Raw genomic sequence first — 16,775 nt, 5'->3', positions numbered from 1 at the left:
ACAACAAATTATCTGTCTGCTACCATGTGATTTTTACTACACAAACCATCTTAAGTCAGAGTTATGGAAATTTTGACTGAAAGAAAAAATTGAGATACTAGTTTAAGGCTTCTGCATTTGTCCTGAAAGCAAGATGGCACTGCAAGAACTATACAAATAAGGAACTCACCCTGAAACACGCATCAATAAAGTCAAAAGCATTCCCACTTGTGCTCGTCACAAAAGAGCCCCAGTTCAAAGGCTTTGCCCAAACAGTTTAAACAATCTATGCACTCTATTACTAGTGGTAAATATCCACTAACATTTAAAAGACCTGAATGGCCTAGAGTGATTATTCTTAAAATAATGTCTCAAAAATCACTTAGATAAAGGTTTATATCTCTATATTTCCAATTGAAAACTTAGGATGTAACTCAGAATACATGGCAGAGCAGATTTGCCCTACAAAAACTTATAGTAGGAAGCAGTTACAATCATTTTGAGCAAAGATTTTGAAAGAGGAAAAATAAAGAGCAATATAAGCAGTAATTGCTAATGTTAGTCCATTCAGACAATATTATCTTTTATGTGCAGACTGCCTGTAACACTCCCAGTAATGACTTGGTAGGCAAGGCAACAAGCAATATCTTTTCCAACTTGGTTCTTAGTTAAAGAGTATCCCTTCCTATATTCTACATCATTTATATTGTTCCTACTGCTGTTGCTATCAAGCGTGTTACGCTGCCAAGAGTGCTGAAGAATTCAGCATCTGTTATGTATCTTTCCCCTATTTAGGGTAAACAGTGTGCATTTATCAAGAACCCATCTCTGCTGATTAACCACCCTGTTTCTCCCTTGCTTCCCCGTTTGCAATTCTCTTCCATAACATTTCCGCCTGGACTAAATCTTTGCCTGCACACACACCATATGGCACAATGATATAAATGAGATGAGACTAAGTTAATTGATTGGATTAGACCCCACAAAACAGATTTTAAGTTCAATGATGAGCATTTTTTCACCTATGCAGAACACAGAGGTGTCACCCAAGCCTTGGAGCAACAGGCTCTTGCACACACAAATTATTAGTGCACAGAAGAGGGGAATTCTTCCTTTCATGGACTGGAGATGAAAGAATAGCAGTCTTTATATGCATATTTGCTTTATGAAACTGCATTTGTCTCCCTGAAGTGTACATACCTAAGGACTGACATAGCCATACCTAGAGCTCAAAGATATGTGAAGACTTTTACCAAGCAAAGCAATGAAAATCTTAAGAGTCCAGGAATCACATTGCAGTAGCTTTACTCACAGAGGAATTAGAACCAGGCTAAGAGAGACTGCAAACAAGTGACTTTCTCTGCTTTTCCTGATGGTTTCTTTTTTAATTACTTCATTTTGAGATGTAGGGATACACACAAGCCCCACAAGCATCTCTCATGTAGGTTTACTATCTGTTATGTTTAGCCCCTGCCAAAATTTTTTGCATCACCTGTGATAAAATCCGAGGAAAAGGAAATCTGTCACTTTAATACAGCTTCCAAATAACATATAGCAAGGTATTTTAGAAGAGGAGACTTTATATGTATTCAAAGAAAACAGCAAATATGAAGCATTTTTCTAGACAAAGAGGGGGAAAAAAATCATAAAAAGAACCTTAATATGCAGTAAAAAAAAGATAAACACAGAGCTGCTGTTGAGCATGGACATAAATCAGATGCTGGTATGCTCCCTGCTGCTTATGTGTGGTGTTGCTCATCACTATCATAATTTATACATGGAAAAAAAAGTTCTCATTTAAAAAAAATTAGAGTGCAACTGATTTCAATGCAAATTCAGGAACTTAAACAATGATACTCACAAACAAATATTTTCTACCGAGGTCACCAAGCAAATGGGAATTCTCAAAGAGCATGACCAAATCCACAACATGAAAAAACATCAGTTTCAATGATTTTTTAACTTCTAGTAATTCATAAAGTAGGTACAGGAGTTTTCAATTTTTGTTTATAGAATACTAAGTATATTAGTTGTACATTCATGATTTTTTTAATGAAACTTCACATGACCTGTCACAATGTCATTTTGCATTATTTTATTCTCAAAATGTAAAGATTTCCATATGGAAACATCTTCACTTTCCAAATATTTCTAGAGCTCTTTGTACTAAGCCTTACAAAGTAGCTAATTTATTTTCCCCCCTCTGTTGCCAGTACAGGAAGAGCCATAAGAGACAGAGGTTGCAACTCCAAAGCAAAAGTGGCTCTGCATCAGTGAGTCCCTGCCCTTGGTGAGTAAAGGGTACTCATGGCTCCAAGGGCTTGCTAAAGCCCCTGGAAGGGCCAGAGGATACCCAGAACCCAGTCCAAGAATCAAACCTTCCCAGGGACAGTCCTCCCACGTTAGACTGGGACATCTCTCCCCTTGGAAAGGCAAGCAAACTTTTTACTACAGCCTTTGCTCTATGAAGTGGGTCATTACGGAGCAGGGAGCATTCACGGAGGCTCCAGAGAAAAGTGGTTTGCTGTTGGATCAGTTTTTTTCTCAATAAGAAGGGTTAAGGCTCTGTCATCCAGAAAACCAGAACAAATAACATAAGCCTGGTGGCAATCCTGCTCCGAGGGGGCAGAGGAAAATTCAAAACAAAAGAAATAAATGCAATTTGCAATGTTAAGTCATTACCAAGAGAAAGATTGCGGGGTAAAGTGCTGCCTGAGCACACAAGTTTGGGACTGACAGGCAAGACAGTGTGTCCTTACTGGGCTCAGGGAAAGGCTGCACAGCTCCAGGTAAACAGAGCATCACATCAAAGGCACACCTGACTCCACAGCCATTTTCCTGCCTAATGGGAATAACCCCCAGGACCCCAAACACTGCCTAACAGCTTGGATCAAAGAGGACAAAGAAATATTTGCTATGCTCCTGCAGAATTGGAGTTTGCACTACAACGAAGATAAAAGAGTATTTGTTTGTCCTCATTACATGAAGCTTTTTCAACAAAATAATTAACTGTAGCATAACAGAAAGCCTCACTGGATAAGAATTTTTAAAGCATGTGTTGAAATCCAACTACTGAGAATGAATTTGAAAGGCCATGTAGGAATACGGAAAAAAGATGTGAGGCTTTTTTTAGAACTTTATTTTTTTAATATTTTCTACCCTCTTAAAAGCATAACCATCAAAGCAAATAAAAGTTTAATAAGTAAAAAAACATTTTAAATGAAAAACCATGATTAACTTATTAAGATCCATTAAGTGTATAATTACAAGGATTCTATTACATTAAGATACCAATTTCTTTAAAGCCAGAAATAATACCTGCTGAAACTTTAATTATTTAAATGAGAAGAGAAAAAGGCATGTTATCTTCTCTGACAAAGATTAAAATCAATTTAATTGCTTCTCTGCTGCATTGACACGATTCTTGCTGTGAGTCAAGCAACCAAAAAGGGAAATTAATACTGCAGCTGTTAATCAAGTGATATTTGTGTGCTTCATCTTATTATAGCAGGAGCAAGAATAACTATGACTTTGGAGAGTTTGTCCACACTATATTTCACAGATTTTTTTTGCTTGGAAGAGCATCTTTACTTAATTTGAGTTGCAGGCATCTTCAGGTGACATGCAGCCTGAGAAAATTGTATGTTACATTGTTTGATCCCCTCATAAAAATTGTTCTTCCAAGAGTAAGGTTTATTTCAAATAAATTTGTCCTCAGGTATCTGACTCGCTAGTATGAAATTACCAAGTCACACCAAAAAAGGGATAGAAATACAGCTGGAGGAGAAGGTTGCCTATGAATCATACTTTCAAAGAAGAAAGCAGGTCAAAGAAATCAACAATTTCAGTAAAATTAGAACATGCATTTGAAAACACATAACAGCTGAGCACACAGCACAAGCCATGGCTTCTATCTGCTGATTTAAAAATGTTTATCCTTGCAGTGCCTTTGTTAAACTTCTGCACCAAGTGAATATTCAGCAACATCTACAGTCGACAAATTAATGGATCTGATTGTAAGAAAAATGGTATTGTGAGATATTTATGAGTTCTGAAATACAAACCCGTGTGGTGCCTCATCATCTCTTATCAGCCCTTGTTAACTTTACAGATGATGAGAAGCACCAGAATAACTGAGGTTGTCAAAACTAATAGATCTCAGAGGCTCGGCATCAGCACAGTTCAGTTCCATCTACAGTCCACTTTTGAGAAATTTTAACTCCTTCACATCTCTTCACTGAGCAGGAACCAATTCCATTACCTGGGCTGTTATTCACTGTTGGCAGCATCAGGCACTACTCTAGATATCTCAGGAAGGGCAGGCAGTACTTTTGGGGAAGAACTTGTGTTTAGTGGCAGAAAAATACCAAGCAGGTCAATTTAAATACAACCTAAAGTACCTTACTGGAAATTTTAGGATCTGGGAACAGCAAAACAAAGGTTAAAGTTTTTGAGAAGGGCTTTTCTAGGACAGTATGGGTATATATGCTAACAGAGTAGAATCATTGTACCACTAATTCTTCACTTAATGCACTAGCAAGCATTAAATAACTAGGTACAGAGTTAAATAACTGTTTTCACACTCCAAAACTGGTTTGAGTTTTGTTTACTGCAAAGAGTCAGTGAACCTGAGGAGCCAATTCTCTTTTCCTTCTATACTACTTGGACAGTTTCATTTTAATTCAGTGCTTTAAACTGAGTATTTGGTCACTTCACAGCCCCTGCTGTGGCTGACTGTGCTGCTATCAGACTACCAGGTTATATTCAGTTTGGCCAAAAGTGGCTGTGATGGATCCCAAAGGCTGGTTTTTAAGAAAGAAAAGCATCAGTGAGTCTTGATACCAGACTGCAGAAACCAGCCCAGGTGTGGATTGTGACAAACTCCCAGAGTTCTTGAAGCTGGAAGCAAGGAAGCCCTATTTAGAAAGGATTTTGGCTGCATTTTAAGATCTTTCAGATAGGCTCAGGACTGGGTCTGCTTTTGAATGCTTATCTTCTGGTTCACTGAGAGAAGAAAAAAAAAAAACAGCAAAAAAAACAAACAACAAGCCTCTGGCTGTAAGACACTCTGGTTAACCAGCCTCATTACTGCCTCAATTTTATTTTTTACAGCAAATGATGGAGCTCCCTCCATCATCCTGGGATAACTTTGGGAAAACTCCCCTAGCATGACATACACAGTTCTTGTATTTGTGAAATTTTCTGTGTATTTCACCTGTGCACATCCTGCCACCCCCAAGGACCCACTCTGGAAAGAGACTGGAAACATTCTGGACAATGTTTCTGCACACAATGCCAGGGAGGAAGGAAAACATCAGACAAGCCACTAAGGATGCTCGTCAGCACAGCAGCAATTCATGGCAAGTTTATTTACTGTCTCATAAAAGCTTGGTACACAGAAACCTGAATTTGTAAGTCTCCTGGAGGCTTTGCAAGCTCCCCAAGGAGCTGCAGAAGTGGAAGAACATCAGAGCAAGTTGCAAGGCATCTATGCACTGGGCACTGATGGCTGCAGGGAATGCTGCAAATCCAGACAGCCTGGCATGCTGTGGACCTTGCACAAGAAGCCAAGAAATTCAAGTTGCCATTCAGCAAGGGAACAAAGCCAAGGAGTCCAACAGCATCAAAGAAGATTTTCCTCCCTGCATTAGCTCAGACTCAAAGAGAGAGGCTAGTGACACCGATAAGGACAGAACATGAGCAAGAGTCACTGCAACCATGCAGAAGAAAATCAATCTGTCATGGAGATGAGACAGCAATAACAGCAAGCTCTCATTGTGCCTGGCAGGCACGGGCAGTTCCTGCACGCACACACCCCCAGGCTCAGATGGGAGCCTCAGCTGAACACCACGCTACCAGGGGCTCAGAACAAGCCACAGCATCAGAGTAAAACTTTTCACTCATCTGACACAGTGAACAAATATATCCAATAACCATCATGTCCTCTGGGGTGTGCAGCACAACAAAAAAAAGAAAGAGGTTTAGAGAAGCAGATTGATAGAATGAGTCCAATCTTATTTCCCACAAAATGTGACACAGCAAGCTTCACTCGCTCTGATGCCTGTCAGAGGGTCTTTGTCACCAAGAGACAGTCTGTCCATTTTCTAGGAGAAAGTGGGATTGACTTTAGTGGCTGCTTCTCTTAAGAGTCCTAAATGTAATCCTGCGTATCCAGGAATAAACAGACGTGTTCCATCTTGTTCGACAAGGATAATGTTGTGTTGCCTCTCTTCTTTCTCTCACATCTTGTCCATCCTACTTCCAGCTGCAGGATGCCACAGGAATAAAGGAGTTCTTGGTACATGCTGTGAAAGCCAAATGTTCGGCAGCAATTTTTTTCAATCTACATGGTTATATCCCAGTCAGTCAGGGTACCATTACCATTTATATTGGTCTGTATGTGGCCAACTACCTTACCAGACTGAGTAATTGATTAGAAATAACAAAAAAAAAAAAAAAAAAAAAAAAGAAGAAAAACACCACCAACCAGTAAAAAAAAGTAAGCAAATGGCTGATGAGAGCCACAAAATTTTAGGTAATTCAATAATATTCTTTGTCATAAAACCTTAAAGCGAAGTGCCCAGAAATCCTGGATGCACACAATTCAGCACTTCCCAGACAGGCTGGTACCTGGCTTTGGAAGTGCTGCATAGTCAGAAGCTGTGGACCATTCTTCCCATGGCACCAGAGCACAGGTCTGCAGAAGCAGCAGCAGAGGGATGCAAAAGAGAAGGATATTTGCAGGGCAGGGAAATCTGGTGGGGGGAATGGAACGTCATAAAAGCATCCTGGTTCTACAGGGTACTCATTCGAATCTGCCACTGGGGGATAACATCTAATCACCTTGGTGTGCCTTCAGCAGCTTGCACAAAATGGGTTTGAAGCCATGATCCAGTTCTCAGCACTGCCCTCCCAAAGCTATTCCTTGGAGCCCAGAGGGCACCTGGAGTGCCCTGAGCAGCTGTGACACAGCACACACACAAGGCACACAACACGAGCAGGACTGAACTGTGCTGTGGCCCAGCCAACATTGCCCACAAGCCACAGACCCCTGGGAAATGCTCAGTGCTTCACACTGCTTAGATCCAAGGCACACCCAAACATATTTAAAGGGTTTGGAGAAAATGGAAAAATACATCTATCATTTCAGGAGCTGGTAGTACTCCTCTTTTGGGGAAATCTACCAAGCAAACCAGTTTTTGCTATTGAATTCAAATGAAAGACAACAAAAAGTAGATTCAGGCCTTTCTTCTGGCCATAAAAATATTTTCAACCTGTATTCTACACATTATTGTGAAGGCTCTTTCAGAAGCCATTTGCTTTTTCCAAGTACTTCACTTCCATAAACAGCAGACAAACATAGCTTGTAGTTATTAGATATTAGCCTTAAATCCTCCCACTCCTCTCAACAACACCAATCCCAATTAGATTTTTGTATTTCTTTCATCTCTTTGTGGAGATGAAATGTTCTCTAACCACTTGGCATGGTGCCAAGACAAATATTTGCAACAACTGTAGAACACCATAACCTAAACCCCACTCCTGCTAGAAGTTGTGTTGTTTTGCAGTAGAGGCAGAGGTACTATAAAAGGAAGCAAAACCTGGTTTGATTTTTCTTGTGAGCATAATTTCACAGAATAAAAGTGGGTCAGAGTCAAAAGAGATTTTTAGATTATTAAATAAGTCTTATTTTATATTATTGATTCTATTTTAAATTTAATCGAATATAAAATACTGATTATATTATTAGATAATAATTATTACTATTAAATTATTAGAGAGCACATCAGTCTTCAGGTATGGAGAGAGCCTAATTTGTGATGGCAAATGTGTAAGAGGACTCCTGCTCTGGTGTGCTGAGAATGGAATCACATTTTTTTATATGTTGGCATAGAGCACCAAGGATCCATGTGAAATATTTGCTTTCTCTGGACACTATCAGCCTCAGCAAAAGGAGAGATAAAGTGTTACACAACCAATATTTTGGCCTCAGCATTCTTTTTCTCAGGCAGCAGCATTTCATAAAATTTGAAATAGTAAAAACAGATTTCTGGTCCTTACAGCCTGGCAGGAAGCTAAAGGACATCAGAAACTTATCAGGTTTCCAGCATCTCAAGCTTTCCTCAGCCATGCGTTCATCTTCCTTTCCTCATGACTTCTTTCAACGCTGATCATTTGCAAAAGGCTTGCAGAAACAGGAAGGAGGGAAGGAGCAAAAGGTGTCCTCACATCTTTCCCCATCAGTAGTTTTTACGTTCTGACAGTATGGAAACATAACTAATGGCAAAGCACACATCATTCTCAACGAGCAGTCGTCATCAGGGACACGGGACAAACACAGAGGGGATGCTCTGAAGATTACTGGGGCAAGTCAGGCATTGGGAGCTGAGAAGCCACACACACTTTAGATGTCTGGCAAGATTCTGCACTAGTGGTTCTACAAGGATGCTTGCAATGATCAATTCATGCTTTACTGTCATTATCACTACATCTGCAGCAAGTTGACATCTCTGCCTCAGTTTTAACTTCTGCAAATTACAGATTATAATTATAGGCTAGGGATTAGTTAATATTTTTAAGGAGCTAAGGCTTGACAAGGTACAAAAGTTGTCACCAGCTATTGAGGGGGGGGAAAATATATTTTGTATGACGCCCATGAAAGTGTAATTCAATACTGTATGAAAAAAATGCACCCAGGGTTGTAGATGAGACATGCTGAAATAAAAGGAAAGAAGAAAATAGAAGCCTTTAAAGATAAATAGCAATTGTGAAAAAGTATATAGCTTGCTCAGAGCCCTATAAATGCTATGGATTTATGAAAAGAACAACAATAATATTATTGTAACTCCTGACCACCCTTAGATATGGCTCCACAAACAGGTTCCACCTGGGAGGTTAAATGTGAATTTACAACACATTTACTACTCTACAGTAACTGCCTACATGTATGCTTTTACTGTCCAGTAAATACAAAGCAGCTTATAACACATTCATGGTTCAGCTCATGTAAATTCAACTATATCTGAATCTCAGGACACTGTTATTAAAAACACATGTATCTGAGGTAATAACAACAGGTCCTGTATGACACCAGCAAACAAAACCTGAAATGAAATTCAATACAGCATAATGTAAGGCAATGCAAGATGATGTGAAAACGGCCTTCCTGCAGATTTATGCACTGAGCAGGCATTTAAATCTTATTATACCCGATCATATTGCACTATTTGGGCACATTTCTAGATAGTATAAAGAAACATTATGCCTAGTACTGCTAATTCCCCACACGCAGCAGATGGTTTCACCACAGTGAAAATGTGTGTTTCAAAATCAGACCCTATGTAGGGAAGGTAATGATGGAAACCGTGGCATCACATTTCAAAGATACAGAGCTCAGTTAAAAAAAAAAAAAAAAACCAAATGCTACATAGGCAGAGAATATGGCAATGATTTACTGAAACTTCTGCAACAAGTAGGGGAGCCAGAAGTGAGATGCTGATACTTTCTTTACCTTTATCATGTAAGAGAGAGCAGCTGCACAGAGCACAGCTGAGACAAGGGGTTCCAAACATAAGGTTACTTGATGTGCCTGGGGTATCAGAAAAGTACAACTACCAGCCCCAGTGCTGAAGGAAAGCTCAGTAAGCATGACAAGCAGCAATGCAACATCCATAATCTAGTGAAGGCAACAAAGACCTTTCTGAACACACAGATATCAAGTTCTGGCTTCACTGAAGCCCAATGCAGAAACACCTCGTGTTAGAGGAGACAAACTTGGAATTTCTAAGAAATTTCTCTATAGGGAAACAATGTCAGCTATTCTTGTTAGGAATTAAAGAGGGCAAAAAATGTACTCAAGGCAAATTACACCATTTCTATCACAGACTCCCTGCAAGAATGAGATTGCTTTATTTGATAGAAACTTGCATTTTGGCTCACAAACATCCTTGTGAGTTTGTCCCACCCTCCCTTGAATGCAGCCCTTCCTTGGGACCTGACAGCAATCAGCAGAGGCAGCTGCCTTTTACAGACCATGACCTGAAAAGCAAAGAAAGATGTTTTTGTGCTCCTTTATCCTATAAGCCTTTAGGTAGATAAATGGGCTTGGCAAACTTCTCACCAGCTCCTGTGAATTTATGTTCTTTGAGACCAGTGTGAATGAGGACAACCAGGTCCAGCTTTTTATGTTTGATATGCAGTGTTCAAAAGGAATTAAATGAGCACGAGTTTTGGGGCAGGGGGGAGCAGGGAGGAGTTGGGGCATGGCTTTTCCCCCAGGTATCTTCAAAGAGACTGTCAAAAGACTGCATTGTTTATTCCAGCCCCGACTCCTGGCCCGGAGGAAGCCCTCTCATACAGAATTATCCCTGCACCATCCTGGCAGGGAGCAGGTCTCTGTGGAGGCTGGGTGTGATTTCCAAAGCATGGCTGAGCTGCAGGAGGAGCCAGGACTGTCTCATGAAGCCAGAGGCAGGTTCCAAGTGCCCAGTGCTGCCCGTGAGCTCTGTGTGCAGCGCTCAGTGTCAGCTACAGTCCTACAAAGAGAAACAGCTCTAACAGGGGCTTTGTTACTCATGGAAACTTGGTAATTTTTGCTGTGATTAGATCCACGTTTGAGACAATACTTCTGCATTTCCTCTTGGTATGTAAATGAGCCAAAGAGAGAAGATTCACCAGGATCAACTGCACATCCCATATCAGCTCCTTCAGTTTCCTACACCCCAGTGTAGTACTCTCCCTTCCTCAGGTCAGAACCCACACTGAAGGCATGCCAAAGCTTCTCAAGAAAAAAGTTTTTCATTAGAAATTCCACATTCCCTAACAAAGTTTTAGCAAATTGCCACTTTCTGACATTTGTTTTGTTGAAGAATTTCTGACCGGTTCTGTGAATATAATATTGCATGTGCTGCACAAAAATAAACACTTACAGAAAGCTAGAGAATATAATTTTGGAAACCTGTTAATTAGAGCTAAACATATGAAACATATGTCAGTTACTGATATATATTAAAAATACAGTTAAATATAGCAGCTTGTTTTCTATCACTACAGCTATGTAATAGCTCACAAAAAATGAGAAGTGCGAGGGCAACATCTTGAGACAGCACATTAGTGTTCATTTTGGTCACTTTATTGGTGTCCTATGCATATGTACTGAAGACAAAACATCACTGCTTTTTGGGGACCTTCAGCATGAAAAATGCAAGTACCAATTCTGCCTTCTTTATCATGGGCAGCAAATCCTGAATCTAAGGTATTTTCTCAGAGCTGCCATTACTCAACCACGAGAAAGCCTGAGATGTCTTTTGTCAGGATTTGATTATACATACAGCATCTATTAACCTGGAACATGTGCTTTCTGTCCACAGAGTCTAGTTCTGGTACTTCACCACAGGTTATAGACACTTTCCTTCAAAGTTGAGAGTAGTATCAGTTTTAAGTGAAGGATGTGACACATCATTAACAGAAATGGGCTATACAATCTTTTCCTCTAAGTGTCATTCTGTGCTGGGCAGTAGCCAAACTCCTCATGCAGATGGAGAAAAGATGACAAATTGTTTATGCTCTGCTCTGGAGTCAGTTCCCAAAAGCAGACTGGCCCACTGCACCACAGGCAGGGAGCAGCTCTGTCTGGAGTCAGCCACTACAAGACCCTGCAAGCACATGTCTGGCTACCAGCACAAACTCCCCAGCCAGCCTGAATGCAGCCCAGCCAAGGACGTCTTTTACACTGATAACCAAATGTATTGGATCCACTCATCACAGCATGGCTGCTAGCAGGAACAAAACCAGAACCTGCTGTTAGAGCCCTACAAGTTACTACCTCCAACCCCAAAGTAAAGACCTCACAAACAACAACAAAAACCCAACAATAAAGCAAACATGCAAACCCCAAAACCCCACTGAACTCACAGATATGTCTAATCTAGTTTCCAGCACAACAAAAACGACTGCACTGAAAAATTACAGCAGAATAAAGACCCTTAAGCCACAGACATTCTGGTCATATTTGCTCACTAACCTGATAATCTCATTGGTATCCTCCACGATGGAGTTTGCCCTTTCCCCATCAAAGCTTAGCTAAAAAGCAGAAGCAATCAATAACCCTTCCAAAAACAGATAGCATTTTTCTTCACATGTCTAGAGTTTCTTAAATCATTTGTATACTACACTTGGATTTTATTATCCTTGTGCCCAGAGGCAAAGTCCTCATTACACTAAGAGGAACTAAGGATGTATAAAAGTGTTCATAATATGAGGTGGGCTGTTTCTATCACAGTAATGACTTCCCTGAATTTAGGTTTTACAAATCTAGAACAGATACACATATAAGAAAATCAAATGCTATGAAGGGAACTTGGCACTTCTAACTAGTAGCTAATAAATTTCTTTGATAATACTAAAGAGAAAAGTTAAAAATAGTAATAGAAAACTCTTTGTTCCTATATAAAGAATTAATACTGCAGAAGAAAACCTCTTTGGAGTTTTATCACATTTCATCCTTGTTGAATAGTCGTGGCTTCAGCAGCTGCTACATGAAATGTAAGTGTCACTGCAGTGAATAAATACCTAAGCAGTACAACAATGCAGCTGTCCCCTGTAACAGCATTAGTGTGAAGCCTTTATGGTCACCACAGCCAAAACCAGAAATGCACTCTGACTTTATAAAGATGTGCTTTCACGTCCCTGAACATGCTAGCCCACAGATTATAAAACTCATGTATTAGATCTTATCATTAATTTTTCCTCCTTCTTCAGGATTCAGAAAAAGGAGGTATCTTGTTCACTGCTTCCTCCCTGTAAGAAATTTCTAACAAAAAAAACATGTTCGGGTCCTTTTCCCCTCTGGGCCACTCTTCCAGTGGTAGAGTTCCTCTCATCTCCCCCCCAACCACTGCCACCTCAACACCTCTTTCCCCTTTCCCATGTTTTAACACAACCCTCACACACTGCAAGCAAAACACAGACCCTGGAACAATGCCTGTGAGAAAAGGGACAAGGTAAGATCAACTCCCTCATCTATGCAGATTTCAGTGAGAAAAATATCCTGTGCATTTTAGTAGGAAACTCCAAGAGCAAGAGACCTACACAGATGGACACCAGTGTAATAAACAGAAAGTTGGCAGCATGAAAAGAACACCTGTTGCTGACAAATTATTTTTATTACAGTTTTAAGTCTGAATAGTTTGTACTTCTTTCAATTTTTTTCATTCTCTTGTAGATCTCAGTTGCATATAATCACAAGTCTTCAAGCCAACTGATTTCCTTAGTAGACAAGCTCTTTTCATAGAAATGAAAGATTATTCTTTTATAAGGTCACCCTTGGAGAGCCTGCCCAAATAGAGATGAAAACATTAACAAGGGCTTGCTCTGTATTCTAGAGAAAAATAATATTTGAAAGGGGGGAAAAAAAAGAAAAAAAAAAATCAGACAAGCAAGAGCCAAGTGGGAAGTCTTACTATCTACCCATTCAGCACTTCTGCAAACAAATTGATTTAGTCATCTGCAAGCTTGGCCATAAGCTCCCTGCAGGAATTATAGCTCATGCCTACACAAGCCCCAAAGATTCTTGTCCAAAATGTAATCATATCACAGAAAAATATCACCCATTTACTGTATATGCTACTTCAAGTTTTCATAACATCACGCTTTTGAAAAGGTGAAGGAACCACACAGCACTGGCACAATGACAAATAATTGTAAATGTTCAATTCATCAGTTATTCAGGATATTCTCACAAAGAAGGGGAAAAAAAACCAAGGCCAGTTATGAAGGAAGGTGTGCAAGTGTGCAGAAGTTTAAGCATCAAAGAGAGGAGCATGACTAATATATCAAATACTAAATTCCAATGAACCATTAGGATTTCCTCCTTCCCCCATTGCAAGAATGTTGACAAAAAGATCTAGAATAAGTTGCTGTGTTTTCTGAAAGGAACCATTTCATCTTGTTGAGGGTTTTTCATTTCATTTGTTTGATATTAATGGTTACTATCCCTCCCTCAACATTATTTCAGGTCTAGGAAAGAGTGTCACAAGTACATCAAGCACATCTTTTAAAGTACTTGATTTGCTTGTAACTTCATACTACTTCTGTTTCAGCCTTTCCTCTGCCTTACTTTGTAGTCTAGAAAGATTATGAGAAACCTGAAGAGGCACAGTCATCTGCCTCAAAAGGATGTAGGGAAACAGCTGATTTGTCTCAAAAAGCATCTTTTTCCTCTGCAATTGCATTTCAATTTCACCTATCCTTGGGGAGCCTTGTTCCTTTTTCTAAAGGAAAATAGTTCAAACTAGGCAAGTCAGTATATGGTTTATACACCACAGCTATTACCTAAAAGATGGTCAAAACTTCCCAGACTTCAGGAGCCAGCTCTCTCAGAGGATGGCCCAACACCACAAGTAGTGCTCAAGTAGTTTCATGAGAGAATAAAGAAAAATACACACATTTCCCAAAAAGCCCACAGGTGAGGTGAGGAAGCAGTACTGAGGAAATAAAGGTAGGGTATCACTGCTCAGTATAATTTTCCTCCTCAGCTGACAGATAATCCAGAGGGAAACTTCCTGCTGCATGTCACTGGTCCAGGAGGTGCCAAGGCCAGCAAGGCTTTCCTGACAAGTGACTTACTCCCCACCCACCAGTTATTTGTACTGCAGGATCTCCAAAACATTTGCTTAAACCATTATGGGGGCTATGTGTCTACATCCAAAACTGAATTCTTAGATTTATTTATTATTATTTATTATATTATTTAGAGACTCAAGGAGAAAAACAATTATACTAATCCCAAAGGGAAAAAAAAACCACACCAAAGACAGCCTACTAAAGAAGGAAACAAAAAACAGACATAGTCATTTTACACATAGGCACACTCTGGGAATGGCTGAATTACATTCAAACTTTTTTTGGAGAGAACAAAAGGAGTCCAGCTGAATTCAGACAGTTGAAAAATTCAGACTCAACAGGTACAATCAGACAACACTGTAAGAAATAAGAGTCATGATATGAGCTATATGTCTGCCCTTAACACCCATGTAATGCCAGGTGCATATTTTATATCACTCTACTGTAGAGTTGCAATAGTAGACAACCATATCATAGGGGGATCTTGAGTTGTGACTGATCCACAGCTGTACAAAGCACCTCCCCTCCTCAATCTTTCAAGGTTATAGCTTTGTACTGAAGCCAGAGAAAAGCCAGCAGGCACCAGCCCACTATCACTAAGCATCCTTCAGGAGAGCCTGACCTAGAGATGAGAAATGCTGTGTTTCCACCACGTTTTTCTTCTCTCTCAGCCATTTCTTCCTCCTCAGTCTCCACTCCACTGCTTGAAAAGCAACACCACCTCAAATAATTTTTAAACAAGTTTTAGCTTCAATTTGTCCTCTCCAAAATGGGTCTTAAATCAGAAAAACAAAAGTGATACCAAATCTCTACCACATTATCCTACGTGGTAAGCAGTACACAGAAGCAACCAGCCAGCTCCATGTTAAAAGGCTGAAGGAGGAAGACTTACAGCTACAAGTATGAAGGAAAAACCAATCTCTCACATCCATTTTTAGGCAAGCAGCCTGATTATCCAGAGCAGCTGAGCTAGCAGCTCTCACACTGGCAGTATTGTACTCTCACTCCTCGTGCTTTGGTGCCCAGTTTCATGCCACTACATTTGAATTCTGTGTTGTAGAGCTGCTTATTTAGACTCCTCATTTGGCTTTTGTCACTGTTCCTATTAGCAGGTTACAAGAAGTTCCACACGTGCATATTAACAGCACTGGCAGCTTTTCTAGAGCAAAACAAATATCATCTTTGAGGTGTGCTTGACAACATTAACTCTTTTAAGTGCACATCCATATTGCCTGGCATAAAGGCAGAGAGACACCTTGGGCTCAAACTCTCCCTTCCCCCAGAGATATACAGATATGAAAAAAAAAAAAAAAAAAAGAAAATCAGAAGGCTTTGTGATTACTCTGTGGCACACTGAGCCTGTAAAACTAAACCCATTTTATTTCATCATATTCAAATCCCCACAGCTCCAGTGAAATTTAATTATACCTTCACTTTGCATAATTAAACAGCCATTTCATGGCTTTCTAAAGCATATAAAATGACTGATGAGTGTAGTGGTAAAACTTTCAAAAGTACTAAGAGATTTAGGAGGCTACAGGTATGTCTAGACAGCAGCTAACTTGCATAAAAGCAGCAGTATTATTTTGTTTGCCCAGTGGGATTCAATAGCTCTCCACATATGCCACATTTTAGCAGTTCAACTATTTCTGGCATTTTATCTACCCCATTTACGGCTAGCTCAAGTAATTGCATCATGTGGAACTGATATATGTAAAATCCTGGTGATTTTTCAGATAGGACTCAATATTTTACCACAAAGGAACTTTCAGAAGGTTCATCGTTTGGTGAAGCATCAGCCATGAAAACTCAGTTGAACCCTTAGCACTGCTTCATGCCAGTACATTAATTAAGAAACAACATGCTTTCCCTCCCTCCATGCTGAAAAAAAATTTACTATGTGACATTTTTTTCTCTCATATTGTATATTCCCTGAAAAGCTTCTTATATCAAAATCATCATATTTTAGGTCTCATCCAAGTCGGCTGTCCTTAACTCATTCCTCTTTGAGAAGAGGTGATAATGAGCTAACAGCAGAGCACAAAAGCTTTTTCTAACTTTTTTCCTTTAACTGGTATTTTGTAAGCAGCTAGCATAGGATGCACACATATCAAGTAATATCTGTTTTATTTCTCTCTCATTCCCTTGTCTTTTCAAAGACACTGCCTTTGCTG

This window comes from Sturnus vulgaris, chromosome 9, assembly GCF_052056855.1.
Source record: "Sturnus vulgaris isolate bStuVul1 chromosome 9, bStuVul1.hap1, whole genome shotgun sequence".
In the NCBI taxonomy this organism is placed as follows: Eukaryota; Metazoa; Chordata; class Aves; order Passeriformes; family Sturnidae; genus Sturnus; species Sturnus vulgaris.
The sequence above is the reverse complement of the archived record's forward strand: the minus strand, read 5'-3'. Positions refer to the sequence as shown.